This window comes from Malania oleifera, chromosome 1, assembly GCF_029873635.1.
Source record: "Malania oleifera isolate guangnan ecotype guangnan chromosome 1, ASM2987363v1, whole genome shotgun sequence".
Lineage (NCBI taxonomy): Eukaryota > Viridiplantae > Streptophyta > Magnoliopsida > Santalales > Ximeniaceae > Malania > Malania oleifera.
Window position 1 is genome coordinate 82,286,236 of NC_080417.1, and position 19,295 is coordinate 82,305,530.

Sequence of the window (19,295 nt, forward strand, 5' to 3'; positions counted from 1 at the left end):
TAGCTCGTAGATCTTCAATAATTGGCTTCACTAATGTCAACACCTCCAAAGAGATAGTAGATGTAGTAGATGTTGTATAATCATCTCTACTAGCATTGTCTAGTTGCTACTAAATCACTATTGGCTACACGGGTACCAGCGCAACCTAATCAGAGTAAGACCCGTTCCTTTATATATCATCTCAACATACTACATAATCTTGAACCTTTACATCCCTAGAGTTGTTAGTGGTGCTTCTCACTAAACTTTTGGTAATTGGAGGCATTACAATCTCCCTTGATGCAGTAGAAAGGTGTTTATGTAAGAACCCGAACCGTGAAAAATGGGTTTAAATAAATAAGAGAGGGACAAATTGGGAATTTAGAAAATATCGTCGACGAAGCCAGAGTTTGTCGACGAAGTCCATGTAAGTCTTGTCGGCGAAGTTCAGAGACTCGTCGATGAGGAGAAGCAGAGGAGTCTCGGGAAACCGAGGATATCAGGATTCGTCGACGAATACACCGTCTCATCGACGAGAGGACTATAGAGCCTCGTCGACGTGGACACTATCCCGTCGACGAGTTTGCCCAGGTCAAAGGGGTTATAAATAGAAATTTCATTACTTAACCATTAAGAAACTCAAACATCTTCTCTCTATCTCTCTAAAATTCTCCCTACACTTCCTCTCTCTAGATTTCTTCGTCGTTCGTCATTAGAATCGTGAATCTGAAATTACCACGAGGATCGTGGAAGGATTCTCTACAAGTTCTACGGATTGAAATTTCGTTTCGGAGATTTTTGGGTTTCGGCTTAAAATTGAGGTAAGACTTGGTTTTCAATTCTGATTCGGTAGTTTTGTAGGGAACAGTGCTGTGAGTATATTCTGTACTGTTGATTGTAGGTTTTGGAACTCGGTTCGCTGTTTAGGGACCTTGGAGTTCGGGATTGGCTATTCGGGGAAAAGGTAAAGGGAATTGTGTTTATATCAGTTATTTTTAAAATCAAACTCGGTAGAACTATGGTTCACGGTCCTGTGTATGTTTTGGCTACTCATTTGGGGGGGATCTAACAGGGAAAACTATGGGTTTTTCATGATTACAGTTTTGGGAAAAAGGGGGTGACGGGCTGCATCCTTGATTTTGTTGAAAACCTATGTATATGTTGATTTATACTGTGTTATAGGGATGACTATGCCTTGACTTGTTTTAAACTGTATATGTTGGAAAACCATAATTTTATATTACCAAATGGGTGTGAGTTGTTTAGTTATATGAGCATGCATGTGTGTGTGATATGTTGAAATGCTAGTAGGAACGCGGTTCCGAATTGTTCCAGGTACTGAGAGTGTCCGGCTCTATATCCGAGGGTGTATGAAATCGCTAGCCATAGATTGGCAGAGGTCTGGCTCTATATTTGAGGACTTGAGCCTATTCTGGCCGATCATGCCGTAGGGTGTGGAGCCACCGGTTAGCGTCAGTACGATGCCACGGGAGTTGGGGACTAGCCATGTGCCGGTGGCGCCGTGTTACGTGGGTTGGCTATGGGCCAACGCCATATGTCGCGGGCCGGCTTCGGGCTGATGGGTGTGACGACACCGAGATTGCTGATCATGTGTTTTGTGTGCGTGTATGCACTGTGTAAAATTAGTACTAGACTGCATTTAACTGCGTGTATGTTACATCATGATAACACTTAAATGTCACACACCGATATAACATGTGTTCTTCCTTACTAAGAGGTTTCTCACCCTTACTGTACGTACATTTTTACAGGTCCTTCGAGTAACCAGAACTAGCGTCCTAGTGTTTGGAGCGTAGTGGCCGGTGTACTGCGGTTAGCGCTTGGATAAGTGTTAGGACTGTATTTTGATGGGTCGCCATTTAGGATGTGTTGGGCACCCAGTTGTACGTTGTATGTTAAAGCATGTTCTGCTCTTGTATAGACTCTAGTATGGTACTGCATATATATATAGAATGACCTTTTCTGCCGCGTATTTTTTGTTGAGTTTGGATGTGTTTAGGGTGCCTGGGCACCCCACGGGGTCGGACCCTCATCCTTTGTACTGTATCTTTGGATGTTTTATTAGATACAGGTACAGGTTAGATTACATTTTCACCCGTAGGTCCCATTTTCGGGTTCGGGACGTGATAGCTTGGTATTAGAGCTAACTAGGTTGTTAGGTCTTGTAAACTTGGTTAGGCTTAGTTGTGAGTACACACCAGAGTATAAGATGTTGGAAATGGGTAGAGTTGGCTATGGGTTGTTCGGTTGCTAGACCGGGATTTTTCGATGGTATTCCATGTTTTTCCTAGGATGACGAATCCAGTAAAGGCAGGGCAGATCATTAATGACTTCCATGTCGATGTGATAGGACAGACCTAGACCTGGTAGGGAGTAGTTAACACGATTAGTGTAGATCATTGTGTTAACTGTTTGTGTTATAGGGATACTAATAGATTCCTATTGTGATGCAGCATAGAGCCCAAGGATAATGACTTGGGAAGTGGCTCCTAGGAGACTGCGAGTGATGAGTCTCCTTCTGTGCCTCGAGGTTTGACGAGGCAGGTATTGCGGGAGATCGGACGGAGTGTGAGGAGACGCGAGCGCTCTCCTATTGCTGTGGGGTGCACCATTGAGAGGTTCACACGCATGCATCCTCCGACGTTCTCTGGAGGACCTGACCCAACAATAGCAGAGGATTTGGTGGAGAAGACTGAGAGGATTCTAGAAGTCCTTCATTGCACGATTAGGCAGCGAGTCCTTTATGCCACCTTCCAGCTATCTAGGGAGGCGGGTCGATGGTGGACTGCGGTGAGTCTGCTGGAGAAGCAGAAAGTCGGTCCTGAGGAGATGACGTGGAGCCGTTTCAAGGAGGTGTTCTTTGACAGATACTTCCCGGCTTCAGTACGTGATGCAAAGGCGGATGAGTTTTCTGCTCTGACTCAGGGGAGTTTGACGGTGCAGGGGTATGCGGCTCGGTACATAGAGTTGTCCCACTTTGCACCATGTTTGATCTCGAGTGAGTATGAGAAGACTCGAAGGTTTGAGAAGGGCCTGAGGAAGGATATCCGCAGACTGGTGGGTATGCTTCAGATCCGTGAGTTCTCGGTATTGGTGGATAAAGCCACATTGATTGAGACCGGTATCCGAGAGGACGAGGTGGATCAGGAATCAAGGAAGAGGACAGTACCTTCTAGTTCTCAGTCAGGACCTCGTCAGGGATTGTGGAAGAAGAGGAGCAACGGCTCGAGTTACCGTCAGAATCTTGAGCGCCAGGGTTCTCAGGGGAGCCAAACTAGGGATCGTTGTATTAGATGCCACAAATGGCACGAGGGTGAGTTCCGGTCATTTGGGGGTAAATGCTACAATTAGGGCCAACCAGGTCACATGTTTCGTGATTGTCATGTGCCGAAGCGAGATGTGCCTACATCTAGTGTGAACCAAGGGAGTGATCAAATATCTCGGGGAACCGTTCGGACGAATACAGCTCCGGCTAGAGTATACTCTCTTACTCTAGCGGATGCTGAGCATGCAAGGAATGTGGTGACAGGTACCTTATTATTACTTTCACATAAGGCTTCTGTTTTACTTGATTCGGGTGCAACCCATTCTTTTATATCTGTGAATTTTGTGGGGCGGTGTGGGGTTGAGACTCAAGTTATGAACAAGGTGTTATCTATTAGTACGTCATCTGGGAGTGTATCTTTCTGTAGGAAGATGTTGGTAGACTGCCCAGTGGTAATTCAGGGGAAGCTACTACCGGCGAATCTTGTTGTATACGACATGTCGGGGTTCAATGTTATTCTGAGGATGGATTGGTTGTTCTCCAGTTACGCTGTGATCGATTGTCATTGGAAGGTAGTAATTTTCAGACCTCCTGGGGAGAAGGAGTATGAATTTTTGGGATCGTGTGTGCATCCAGCACCAGATTCTGTTGGCACTAGAGGTGAGGAGGTTACTCTTGAACGGATGTTAGGGGTACCTAACTTGAGTACAGAAACCGCCGCGAGATGAGTTAAGGTTCGAGGATATTTGGGCAGTTAGCGAGTTCCCGGAGGTGTTTCCAGATGATTTACCCGGTTTACCTCCGGATCGTGAGGAGGAGTTTGCGATAAAGTTGCTGCTTGACAAGGCACCGATCTCTAAAGCTCCGTACCAGATGGCTTCAGAAGAACTTCGAGAGTTGAAGGAGCAGTTGCAAAAATTATTGGACAGGAGTTTCATTCGACCTAGTGTTTCGCCTGGAGGAGCTCTAGTATTATTTGTAAAGAAAAAGGACAGGTCAATGCGTATGTGCATTGATTACCGTGAGATTAACAAGGTAACGGTGAAGAATCGCTATCCTTTACCTCGTATCGATGATCTCTTTGACCAGTTACAGGGGACGCGGGTCTTTTCGAAGATCGACTTGCAATCAGGATACCATCAAGTGAGGGTGAGAGTTGAGGATGTAGAGAAAACAGCTTTCCAAACCAGATATAGCCATTACGAGTTCTTGGTCATGCCATTTGGGTTGACGAATGCTCCAGCAGTGTTCATGGATCTAATGAACAGGGTTTTCCATGAGTACTTGGATCGATTCGTGGTGGTATTCATTGATAACATTCTAATATACTCGAGGAGTTCGGAAGAGCATAAGGATCATTTGAGATTAGTATTACAGATTCTACGGGAAAAAAAGTTGTATGCTAAACTGAAGAAGTGTGAATTCTGGTTGAGTTAGATTGCATTCTTAGGCCATGTGGTTACTAGTGATGGTATATCAGTTGATCCTAGCAAGATTGAAGTTGTGATCGACTGGGTGAGGCCGAAGAATGTGCAGGAGGTTCAGAGTTTTCTAGGACTGGCGGGTTACTATCGTCAGTTCGTGGAAGGGTTCTCCAAACTGTCTGGGCCTCTGACTCGATTGACCAGGAAGGGAGTGAAATTTGAGTGGACCAGTGATTGCGAGCAGTTTTTTCAGGAGTTGAAGCATCGGCTGGTTACTGCTCCAATTTTGACCATTCCTTCGAGGGATGGTGGGTTTGTGATTTATAGCGACGCGTTTCTGAAAGGCCTGGGATGTGTGCTTATGCAGCAGGGTAAGGTAGTAGCTTATGCTTCTTGGCAACTGCAGGAATATGAGAAGAGCTACCCTACGCACGATTTGGAGTTGGTTGCTGTTGTGTATGCACTGAAGATCTAACGATACTATTTGTATGGTGTGCAGTGTGAGATCTTCACTAATCATAAGAGCCTCAGGTATTTTTCATGCAGAAGGAGTTGAATATGAGACAGAGATGGTGGCTTGAGTTGATTAAGGACTACGATTGCACGATCAGTTATCACCCAGGGAAGGCTAATGTGGCAGCAGATACATTGAGTCAGAAGTCAAAACATGCAGCAGTATCTACAGTTGTAGTGCAGCATCATGTCAGACGGGATTTGGAAAGTTTTGGCATGGAGTTGGTGTCTGGTGATCATCAGGCTTTCATTGCTAGCTTGGTGACCCAACCGACCTTGTTTGAGCACATTAAAGTCATGCAGGCTAGTGCAAAGTTAGCTAAGATTGCGGGAAAAGTGCAGCGGGGTTTGGCTGCAGATTTTAACCTCTCTGACGGAGGTGCGTTAAGGTTTGGGACTAGACTATGTGTTCCGAACGATGATGAGATCAGAATGATGATTCTGGGGGAAGCGCATCGTTCTTTGTATACGGTACATCTGGGTAATACAAAGATGTATTGGGATTTGCACGAGTCCTTCTGGTGGAGTGGTATGAAGAGGGATATTGTCTGGTTCGTGGAACAGTATCTGAGGTGTCAGCAGGTCAAAGCTGAACATCAGAGGCCGGCAGGGCCGTTGCAGCCTTTGCTTATTCTAGTGTGGAAATGGGAGCATATTTCTATGGACTTTGTTACCGAATTGCCGCCATCACTTCATGGGCAGAATGCTATTTGGGTAATCATGGACAGGTTGACGAAATTTGCTCACTTTGTATCGACGAAGGTTAGCTACCCTTTGAGTAGGCTAGCAGACCTGTATGTATATGAGATAGCGAGAATGCATGGAGTACTAGTGTCCATTGTTTCAGATCGGGATCCGAGGTTTACTTCTCGATTTTGGAAAAGCTTGCAAGAAGCACTGGGGACAAAGCTTACTTTCAGTACAGCATTCGACTCCCAATCTGATGGATAGTCGAAAAGGGCGATACAGATCTTGGAGGATATGTTACGGGCTTGTGTATTAGACTTCGGTGGTAATTGGATTCAGTTTCTACCACTAGTGAAGTTTGCCTATAACAATAGCTTCCAGGCTAGTATAAGGATGGCACCGTTCGAGGCTTTATATGGTCGGTGGCGTCGATCTCCTTTGTATTGGAATGAGGTTAGTGAATGTCAAGTTTTAGGACCTGAACTTGTGCAACAGGCGTCTGAGAAGGTGTGTTTGATCCGCGAGAGGATTAGATTAGCTTAGAGTCGGCAGAAGAGTTATGCGGATGTTCGCCGCCGTGATTTAGAGTTTGAGGTGGGGGGTAAGGTATTTCTACATATCGCTTCGATGAAAGGAGTGATGAGATTTGAAGGAAGGGCAAGTTGAGCCCGAGGTATATCGGACCATTCGAGGTTCTTGAGCGAGTGGGTCCGGTAGCCTACAAGATTGCATTACCCCCAGCACTCTTGAGGGTCCATGATGTGTTTCACGTATCCATGTTAAGGAGGTACGTGCTGGATCCATCACATGTTATCAGTTATGATGAGTTGGAAATTGGGGATACTTTAGTGTATGAGGAGATACCTGTTCAGGTTCTGGACCGTAAAGTTCAGAAGTTTCGTACCAAAGAGATACCGTTAGTGAAGGTATTGTGGCGAAACCATGAGGTTAAGAAAGCTTCTTGTGAACTAGAAACGGAAATACGCCGGAACTATCAACAGTTGTTTTGAGCACTTGAATATTATCCTACTTTGGGTTAGGATAGGTGGTTAGTCGTCGGGAGTGTGTGTATTGTGAACTCCTGAAACGGTTGTATATGAACCATGGTATTCCTTCGCCATAAGTGAGGGTATGTATGTGTATGTGTATGATGGGGCTACGTTGTAGTAGTCACCAATTTTATTTAGAGTTGTGTATATGTATTCGATTGTATGAATGAGTTTGCGAACGAGAAATGACAAATTTCAAGGAAAAAATTTTTGTAAAGAGGGGAGGCTATAAGAACCTGAATCGTGATAAATGGGTTTAAATAAATAAGAGATGGGCAAATTAGGAATTTGGCAGATTTCGTCGACGAAGTCCATGTAAATCTCGTCAATGAAGTTTAGAGACTCGTCAACAAGGAGAAGTTGAGGAGTCTCGAAAAACCGGAGATATCAGGATTCGTCAACGAATCCACTATCTCGTCGACGAGAGGACTATAGAGCCTCGTCAACGAATTTGCCCGGGTCAAAGGGACTATAAATAGAAATTTCATTACTTAACCATTAAGAAACTCAAACATCTTCTCTCTATCTCTCTAAAACTCTCCCTACACTTCCTCTCTCTAGATTTCTTCGTCGTTCGTCGTTAGAATCGTGAATCTGAAATTACCACAAGGATCATGGAAGGATTCTCTACAAGTTCTACGAATTAGAATCCCGTTTCAGAGATTTTCGGGTTTTGGCTTAAAATCGAGGTAAGGTTCGGTTTTCAATTCTGATTCGGTAGTTTTGTAGGGAACAGTGTTTTGCGTATATTTTGTACTGTTGATTGTAGGTTTTGGAACTCGGTTCGCTGTTTAGGGACCTTGGAGTTCGGGATTAGCTATTCAGGGAAAAGGTAAGAGGAATTGTGTTTATATCGATTATTTTTGAAATCGGACTCGGTAGAACTGTGGTTCATGGTCCTGTGTATGTTTTGACTACTCATTTGGGGGGGATCTAACAAGAAAAACTATGGGTTTTTCATGATTACAGTTTTGGGAAAAAGAGGGCGATGGGCTGCATCCCTGGTTTTGTTGAAAACCTATGTATATGCTGATTTATACTGTGTTATAGGGATGACCGTACCTTGATTTTTTTTAAACTGTATATGTTGGAAAACCATGATTTCAAATTACCAAATGGGTGTGGGTTGTTTGGCTATATGAGAATGCATGTATGTGTGATATGTTGAAATGCTAGTAGGAACGCGGTTCCAAATTATTCCACGTACTGAGAGTGTCCGGCTCTATATCCGAGAGCGTATGAAAATCCTGGCCATAGATTGGCAGAGGTCTGGCTCTATATCCGAGGGTGTGAGTCTATTCTGGCAGATTAGGCCGAAGGGTGTGGATCCACCAGTTAGCGTCGGTACGATACCATGGGAGTCGGGGACTAGCCATGTGCCGGTGGCGCCGTATTACGAGGGTTGGCTACGGACCAACGCCGCATGTCGCGGGCCGGCTTCAGGCCGATGGCTGTGACGACACTGAGATTGCTGATCATGTGTGTTGTGTGCGTGTATGCACTATGTAAAATTAGTATTGGAATTTAACTGCATGTATGTTGCATCATGATAACACTCAAATGTCACACACCAATATAACTTGTGTTCTTCCTTAGTGAGAGGTGTCTCACGCCTACTGTATGTACATTTTTACAAGTCCTTCGAGTAACCGGAACTAGCGTCCTGGTGTAGGGAGCGTAGTGGCCAGTGTACTACGGTTAGCGCTTGGGTAAGTGTTAGGACTGTATTTTGATGGGTTGTCATTTGGGATGTGTTGGGCACCCAGTTGTACGTTGTATAATAGAGCATGTTCTGCTCTTGTATAGACTCTGGTATGGTACTGCATATATATATATATATATATATAATGACATTTTTCGCCGCATATTTTCTATTGAGTTTGGATGTGTTTAGGGTGCCCGAGCATCCCATGGGGTCAGACTCTCATCTTTTGTACTCTATCTTTGGATGTTTTATTAAGATACAGGGACAGGTTAGATTACATTTTCACCCCTGAGTCTCATTTCTGAGTTCAGAGCGTGACGGTTTACAACAAAAATAAAACCCTTTTGATATGTGATTAATTAGAAAATAAGAACTTTGGCCACCCTCGTCAAAAAGACGAGTATCTTTTGTTTGAAAAGACAATCCCTCCAAAAACAAGTTAATAAGAGATAAAATGTATTGATTATGTTGATGGCTTAAGGCCTATATAATATTTTTACAAGACTGTTCGTAGCTTTAGTTATTCACTTGTGCCTTCTTATCCCTAAAATATGACAACTTAAGTTTAGCTCAAAGCCTTGACCCTTATCTTCATCATTCAGAATTCTCTTATTTGGATGGTCTTAGGATTCCTCCTTATCTCAAAATTACCTATTTGAATGTAAATTTGACTTTAAGCAAGATAGTGGCCCTTGCCCTAATTCGCTGGCTAACATTATTTGACTAGCCATTTTGCTATATAGCATGGGCAGTACGTGGATAGGTATTTGATACTTTTGACTGCATTGCACCCATAATATCCTTGAAACCCTAGTCTATCACTTTCTTTAGTGTGAGCACTTGTTACAATTGATCCTTGTCCATTATAAATACCATAATCAAACCATAAAATGACTAATACCCTTACTAAATAATATCGCTACGTCGTCACTTTCCTTTCTGTTCAATTTCTTTCTTAGGAGTGCATGAAGATGTCAAACAAATTTGTGAGATTGACTAAACTAACCAATATTGAAATGCCAAAACAGACATGTTATGTGTTACTCTCTGTTGCTAATACTCTCTACTCTTCATGATTTTATAGGGAGAAGAAGTAGAAGGTATTAAATACAATGGTATTTCAGCCCAATAATAGAATTTAGTGAATTATAATTCATCATAGCTGTAGAAATGAAATCAAATTTACTAAATTTGAGTTCACTTTGGTAACTATCTATAACGAGCAATTTTACGAAACTACCACATTTTGGTTAATAAGTTTGTTATGAACATAAAAATATTTTGTAATTAAATAATTTTATTAATAACTATACTATTAAATGTGCATTGTTTTGATAAACTCATACATTAAATTGAGAACAGGACCCACCCCAAGTAGGAATCATAAAGGTTAAAACATTAAAAGATTTCCACCTTGAAGATTGGACCTTGAGTTTAGATTTGCAGCATCAATTTGAATTGCCGAATTCATCTAAATCTATATTCCTATGTAATAAAAGAATTAACTTAGTCTTGGAAACATGGAGTATCTGCTGCCAATCCAACCACAAGACACCGTGCGAGGAAGCGCACATGATGTTCTGGTAGATCCAAGAGGGCATGACAGAATTATGGGAGGGGAGGGGAGGGGAGGGCGAGGAGGAGTAGGGGATGTCGACGACAGTCACTGTTGTGGTTGCTTTCAGTTTGGGTCGGAGATCACGAAGGATGCATGCGATGAATGATTCCTGGGCATGTGATTGTCAATATCATCATCCCGCCCCCACTCAAAATAATTTTAACACCGAAAAGTAAAAGGGGCGGGAGGGACGGAAGGCGCGGGATCCTCAAATTATGGAAGCGGTGGGGCGCATTCCTAAACTCACTTTGAGATTTTCCTTTCATCACATCTCCCACTTTAAGATTTGAGTTATTAATTCTCTCTCTCTCAGTCTCTCTCTCTCTATAAATGTCCTCGTAAAAAAAAAATAGTCAATTTACAATACGACAACCTTCTTTTCTTAACTGTGAAATATTCAAACTCAAACCTTCCCTATAACAAGTGCAAAATAAATAGTTGGGTATTGCATGAGACAAAAGCATTGATGATACCCTTTCCGATCATTTGAAATATGATCACACCTTATGAATCTTTCGCCCACATAAAGTAATGATTCATCGAGTGTGTTTTCAATTAAGTCTCCTTGAATGCTTGGATGGTGCTATGGCAATCTTTTCAAAGGAAGCAATGTGAAATACCAAAGCGATGCACGCATTTTCCTTCTCGTGTCCATCATTTTATTGCCTACTGTGCCCCTTCCCTCGACCCTCGAAAAGAAATTCTTAAATAGTTCTCTCACTGCATTGAAGATTATGAAGCTTTTTTATTGATTGGACCAAAATGGATTGTACTGGATTGGAAATAAATACAATCATGTGTCGTGTTTGAATTACAACACCCCTCGAGTAGACGTGATTTAAGAGACCAAAATACCCTTAATTTGGGCAGACCAAAGCATTCCCTCGTTGTCCCTCTCTCTGCTAGAGCTCTCTTTCTCCTCAACCAAAAGATGTACCATCCTCACTCTGCAATTGGCTCCCAAGGCTGATAAAAAAGTAGAAAACAAGTGGACAAGGTCAGCAACGCCTCCTCCAACAAGAAGGAAGCAAAGAGAAGTACATGACCTACAAAATCTAAATTTTCAAGGCGCTAAAGAAGGTAAATCCTAACATTGGGGTCTCCGACAAGGCCACGGGGATCATGATCAACTTCATCAACATCATCTTTGGGAAGCTCGCACAAGAGGCTTCTAGGCTAGCCAAGCATGATAAGAAGCCCACATCACCTCCTAGGAGATTCTAATTTCTGGGCGATACAATCCCAACAATGAGTAGCTCTTCAATTTTGATGCGGACATGCGATTCATGATTGGTAAAGAACAAGTTGAAGGCAGACACGTGAGTTTTCGGAAACGAGCATACGCAAAAATCAGCAAAGAAGCTAAAGGCAGATATACAACCATCTTTGCGAGGGGCTCTATTCAATTCTGATAAGATACGTGACTCAAGATCAACAGGGAAAAAGCGAAGGCAGATAAGTGCTCTCCTGAACAAGGGGCTCTTCAATTTTGATGCGGATTCAAGATTCAGCTCTCAACCTGCTCCAGCTCACTCACAGTTTAAAGGTTTCAAATTCCAGACGTAACAAAGACAATGGGCATCCTTATTTTTTTTATTAGTCGAGGTTGGTTGACGTAAGGGAACTGACTAGCCTAGCCCTATCCTGCATAAAATGGCTAAGATCCCCTTTTCTTGGCTTAGTCCAGTTCCACCAAACATAGGCCAAGGATCCTAGCCTAGCCTGGCCTAGTCTGGCCTAGCCTAGCCTAGCCCAGCCCAGCCCAGCCTAGCCACACCGCCAAACCAAACGCAATCTTATAGAATAGAATTCCTACTAAATGACATTTTCAACAATTTTATTCTTGAAAATGGGATGCCGATTTTTTAAGAATATTTTTGTTTGATTTATACTATAAAATTATCATAAAATGTACAAAGGATGCCCATATCAATGTGTTGTTGAACATGGAAATTGGCAATTTGACAAGAAAAACTATCATACCCTCAACATAGGCATATAAACAATATATAAATTAAAAAATCTAGGTCTGAACTCTGAAGGCGTTCAACAATCATAGATTAAATAAATCCAACACTAATCCAATTACTCGAAATAATTGGGAACAGTATGATCTCCATTTTTTATCCTCGCCAAATTCTCATAAAATGCATAAACGATGCCTATACTAGTGTGTTGTTAAACATGGAAATTGGCATTTTGACAAGACTATAGTACCCTCAACATATTTATATAAACAATATATGAAGAATAATTTTTTTTTAACCCAAAAATCTAATAAGAATTAAATCCAGGTCTTCAAACATTCAAAAACAATAAATTAAATAAATCCAACACTTGATCCAATGAAACAAAATATTTGGGAATAGTTTGATCTCCAATTTTTAGCCTCATAGCATATTATTATAATATAATAATACATTACCTTCTTTTTTATTGATAATTTATTATTTAAAACACAATAATAGCATGTAACAATACTATATCATATGGCATTGATGCCTACCAACCAAAACTGCGAGGGCAATTTGGTCCCATAAGTAGAACTTCCATAGGAATAAGATTCCCATGAAACACATAAAAGAGTGAAGAGCAAAAGATACTCACCTCCCCTGAAGTTTGACAAAAAGACAAATACCTCGCCCGAGGTTTGTCAAAAATGACACAGATTTCCCTTGAAATTTAAAAAAAGCCACAGATCTTCCCTGAAGTTTAACAAAAAGCCACAGACCTCCCTTAAAAAAATTTATCTTTTTGTAAAATACAAGGAGAGGTTTGTGTCTTTTTAGCAAACCTCAGGGAATGTCCTAAGATTTTTGAAATCTCAGAGGAGGTTCCTAAAATTTTTGAAACCTCGAGAGAGGTCATAGTCTTTTTGTCAAACCTCTAGGGGGTTGGTACCTTTTGCCCAAAAGTGAAAATAAAGTGTTCACATTTTCTAAAATCTTTCATTCCTTGAAATGTAAAGATTCCTAGCAAATTATATTTTCATGCCTAAAGATGTCATGAATATCACATTCTCAAAAATATTTAAAAATAACACTGTTGGGAATGGAAATCAGTAAAAATAAAGAACTTAAAAGAGTAAACCTTCCCTAGCAGCTTGTCCACGTATCACGTGGAAGAGCATACCAGCTTTGAGCAACTCGCCCATGTGCATGTCATGTGAAAGAACATACCTACCATATCAGCTCGTCTAGCAGCTCATCCACATGCATGTCATGTGGAAGAGAAAACCTAATCTAGGAAGCTTATCCACGTGAAAGTTATATGGAAGAGCATACTTGCTCTATGTAGCCGGTCCATGTGCATGTCACGTGGAGAGCAGGTCAATTCGGCCATATTCAAACCAAAACATGGGGGAACCACCTAGTACCATGACCAAGGTAGTTATGACCACGTATAAACCCACACACAGAATGCCTACATGCAAATCATAGGTACACCCTTCCCATGGGAACAAGCCATACGGGTAAATACACATAATCAAACATAGAACTTCTTTCTTTCAATTCATCAAACCTATTCATTGACTTAGGCATCAAATAGATCTATCAAAGCTATTAAGACCTCTCAAGAGCCTGTTTTCATCTTGCAAATCTCAAAAGTGACCATGAATCTTCATCAACTAACCATTGCACCAGCTTTTAAACCTACGAGTCCACAATTTATCATCAACATAATTGAATTTGAACTTGGACACCTGACTAGGAAGTCATATAGCCAAAGAGAGTATACGATACCTTATTATCCACGCAACCAAGTCCCTATCAAGTATACAAACCTCTCCACCTGCTTTATGTGAAGATGCAGAGAGCAAGTCACAAGAACTTGAACCACCTCGGCCCCTGGGCAAATCAGAGGAGTTTGGGCCACCTTGAGGTAGCTTTAGCAAAATTCAACTTCGAACGAACACTAGATGGTTCATTCATCTACTAGTTCCTCTTAGAATATTCTAATTGCCTAAGGAAATTCCCAAGAAAGATAAGCACGTGTATTTGTTGATAGTGGCAGATCAGTGATGGGAATTGCTCGAAAGGGAGAAAGCACTTGTGAATTTCTCCCAAGGAGGCAAGAGAAAGGATGGAAGCAAAGTGAGAAATGAAAAGTGGAGAAGGAATACATAGATGACCTAGATAGATTTGGCAAGAGAAATAGCACCAAAAGCTTCCAAGAAGAGAACGCGTGTAAGGAGAAGGAAGCCTAATAGATGTGCCTTGAGAACCCAAAAGACATCTCACTGATGTCCTTTCCTAGGGAAAATTAAATCCACCTAGAAAAACCATGTGTTGAAATTGGAAGATGTGAAGCTATGCTTAGAAAAACACATCAGTCCTCCCTCGATCTAGTTTACATCCCTAGGTGGAGGACAAAAGGCACAGGTTGGGAATGAAACTCATAAAAAATAAAGAGCTCAAAAGAGCATACCTACCCTAGCATCTCGTCCATGTGCATGTCATATGGGATGAGCAAACCAGCTCTTGGCAGCTCATCCAAGTGCAAACCACATAGAATAGAAAAACTACTCTTGGAAGCTCATCTAAGTGCAGATCAGATAGAAGAGCAGCATACTCTGGAAAGCTCATCCATGTGCAGGTCATGTGGAAGAGAAGACCTAGTCTGAGCGGCTTGTCCAAGAGCAGGACAAGTGGAAGAGTAGACCTGCCCTAGCAGCTTGTCCATGAGCATATCACATAAAAGAATAGACCTGCTTCAATAGCTCCTCCACGTGTGTAGGTGACGTGGAATAGCAAACTTGATCAAGGCATCTTGTCTATGTTTGGGTCACATGGAAGATCAGACTTGCTCTAGGAAACTTGTCCACGTGTAGATCACTAGAAGATCATACGTACTCTAGGAAGCCCATCCACATGTAAGTCATGTGGATAGTAAATCAGCTTGGCTATATTCAAACATAAAAGTGGGAGAACCACCTAACCTATGACAGTGTATAAACCTACACACAAAATAACTATACATGAGTTGTTATTAACCCATAAATAACCACCCACGTCAGGAGAGGAACGCCCACATGTAGATAAAAGGTACAACTTCCTATGAAAGCGAACCATGTAGGTAGGACAAGGCTATAAAAGCAGGAAGAATTCTCCCCTTTAGGGTAACTACACAATCAAACTCAAAACTCTCATTATCTCAAAAGTATTTTCCCTTTTTAATTCTTTAAACCTATTCACTTAGGCATCAGAAACATCTTCTGCAAGCCACTAAGATCTCCCATTAACCTATTTTCATCTTGTAGATCTTAGAAGTGACCATGAATCTTTATCAACCACCCATCTCACTAGAATTGTGACTCTAGTAGGGAGGACTTCAATGATGCTTTGGTAATTAATTTAATCCTTACGAATTATTGAGTGCAAAGAATCCTAGTAGGCAATGGGAGCCTAACTAATATTCTATTTCACATTGGTCTTAGAAGGAATGAAAATCCCACAAGAACAATTGAAACCAATAAAGGCACCTTTGGTCGGTTTTAGGGGAGGAGTTGTCCTACTGTGGGAACCATTCAAACTCCAATGACCATTAGGTTTAACCCTCAGTTAGTAACTAAGATGGTGGATTTCCTAGTCGTGAACAACTTCTTAGTATATAATTTGATTTTGGAACGCCAAGTTTAATGTGATCCAAGCAATCACCTCAACCTACCACCTACTTGTCAAGTTTGCAATAGATCAAGGGGTGGATCAAGTATGAGGACTAAGTATGAGGGATCAAATTGCTGCTCGACAATGTTATTTGATAGCTCTAAAGGAAAAATCAAAAGCAGAAGGGGCCCTAGTGGTGGAAGATTTAGATGTGTGAGATGAAGTGAATCTAAAAGGGATCCCCCATGGAAAAGCTAAAGTTAGTGTTCCCATGGGGAGAAGAATCATATAAGGAGGTGAAAATTGGAAAGGAATTATCGTCTAGGTTAAAGGAACTACCCATTTAGCTACTGAGAGATCTTCAAGATGTATTTGCTTGGACAACAAATGACATGCCAGGAATTGACTCTAGTGTGATCACTCATTGACTTAATGTTAAATAGACCTACCAATCAATTTGTCAAAAGACAATAATCTTTGCATCAAGCAGAGCTAACGCTAAACAAAAGGTGAGGAAATTGCTAGATGTGGGATTCATCCGTAAGGTCAAATACCTAGAGTGGATAGCCAATATGGTTAAGATGAAGAAGTCAACTGGCAAATGGAGCACATGTGTAGACTATACTGATCTAAACAAATCCTGCCCAAAAGATGGCTTCCTATTGCCACAAATATATCAACTAGTCAATTCAACAAGTAGAAACCAACTCATCAACTTCATGGATGCTATCTAATGTTATAATCAAATTATGATGCAGCTAGAATACAAGAAGAAGACTGCCTTAGTAATAGATTGAGGTTTGTATTGTTACCAAATGATGCCTTTTAGACATGAAAAAGCAGGTGCAAGATACCAAAGATTGGTTAACCGCATGTTTGAGGAGCAGCTTAATAAAATGATGGAAGCTTATGTTAATTATATGTTGGTGAAAAGCAAAGTAGTAGATAAGCATCTAGCCGACCTCGGAGCAGCTTTTGTAGTGCTAAGGAAGTAACATATGAAGTTAAACTCCACCAAGTGTGCCTTTGATGTAGACTTAAGAAACTTTTTAGTCATTATGATTACCCAAAGGAGAATAAGGCAAATTAGGAGAAAATCCAAGCATCGCTAAACATGAACTCCCTAAAGATGAAGAGGAACATGCAAAAGCTCATCCAAAAGAGTATCAACTCTTAGCCGATTTATAGCCAGATTAGCAAAAAAATACCCATCATTATTTGAAGCTTTGAGAAATGCAAAAAAAGTTTGGACAGAGAGACAAGTAACGGAAAATGTTGCATGATCTAAAAACATACCTAGGATCCACATCTCTACTAACCAAATCCCAACTAGGAGATGACCTCCTACTATACCTTGTAGCAACCAAATAGGTGGTGAGTTCAATTTTATTGAAAGAAGCAGATGCATGGAAGCCAATCAACTACATAAGAGGAGTCGTTCGAGGTTTCGAGATAAACTATCCCCCTATTGACAAGATAGTGTATGCTATGGTCACCACTACCAAGGAATTACATCCGTACTTCCAAGTGCATCGGCAGCACTGCTCACTGACCAGCCATTCAAGCAAATCCTACACTGACATGAAGCCTATGGAGTATTGAAGTGGTTTAGATAACCTAGTGAATTTGACATCCACTATCAATCATGTTTGGTTATGAAAGCCCAAATTTTACCGAAATTCATAGCGGAGTTCACATACAACAGAACCTACAATGGTGAGCATAACACATGGATCCTGCATATTGACAAATTGTCAAACTCCCAAGGTAGTAAAGCAAGGCTAGTCCTTACCTCTTCGAAAGGAGAAAAGATTTATTGCAATCTGAAGATAAAAATTTAAGTAGTCAACAACGATGAGAGTCAAAGCTTTAATAGTATGTATAAAGCTAGCTATGAAGATAGGGTGAAACACGTGAAAGCACTTAGTGACTTGCAGTTGGTAGTTGCTTAAGTGAAAGCAAATTATGAGGCTAAAGAGAGAAAAGAGCCTTATATGTAGCCAAAGCGAAAAAGAAATTGGCAATGCACTTTCAGAAGTTTGAGTTATGTTGAATAGACCATGAGAACAATCAAGAGGCAGCTGATGCATTGGCCAGGTTAGCATTAATGTAGCAAGAAAAAGGGGAATCCAAAACCCACATAGAGGATTTGCCCCCACCATCTTTCAACCCTGAGAGGTGAATCTTGTAAAAGAGGAACTCAATTGGCTAGACCCCATCATGAACATTCTAAAGGAAGGTCAGATCCCAACCAACTCAAAGGAAGCACAGAGGTTGAGGAAGAAAGTAGCTCAGTATGTATTGATAGATGGCATACTTTAGCATAGATCGTTTATGATTTTAAGGTGCCTCTGACCTACTAAAGTATATTATGTGCTCAAAGAAATTCATGAAGGAACATGCATAGATCATCAGGGAGGAAAGGTTCTCACCCACAAAACTCTGAGGTAGCATGATTATTGGCCAATCATGTAGAATAACACTAAACAATTTGTGTAAAGGTGTGACAGGTGTTAAAGGCGTTCAAACATACCCAAAAAGCCCATCAACGAACTAGTGCCACTCACCAACCTATGGTCATTTTCTCAATAGGAATTAAACCTACTTGGACCACTACTAGTAGCAACACAAGGTAGTATCTAATGGTCACCATTGATTACTTCGCCAAGTGGATAGAGGTAGAGGTGACGACATGAATCATTAAAAAGAACACCACCTTGTCCTTTGGAGAGTAGTTGTCTGTAGATATAGTGTTCCAAGGATTGTTATTGCGAATCATGGAAAGCAATTTAATTGCAAAAAATTCAAAGCATTCTATTTAAAAATGGGAATCAAATTGAGATTCTCATCGGTTGCACACCCACAAAGCAACGAACAGGTGGAGAACATGAAAAAGATCATGTTAAAGGGTTTGAGGACAAGCTTAGAGAAGGCGCAAGGCAAGTAGATCAAAGAGATACCTTTAGTATTATGGGCATATCACACGAGCTTTTGGGTTTGAGGCGGTTGTACCAATGGAGATTGGTATGCCAAGTCATCAGGTCAAAGCTTTCAATGAATAGAATAAAGAGTTGAGATGCACAGACCAAGACTTTTCAGAAAGAACAAGCTCAAATATGAGTAGCCACTTACAAACAACAGGTGGCTCGGAACTATAACTCTAGAGTCATGAAAAGAGGATTCAAGGTGAGGGATTTAGAGTTGCGAAGAACTGATTTTACCATTGGTAAACCAAGAAACAAGAAATTGAGAATGAAGTGATACGGACCATACAAGATCATCGAGGTGATAAAGCCTAGGATCTAAAAATTGTAGAACAATGAATGCTTAATACTTTGGAAGACCTAGAACTCCAACCTCCTCAAGTAGTACTATCCTTAAAGTTTGTGAATAGAAAGTGTGTAAATAACTTAGAATGTAAATATCCA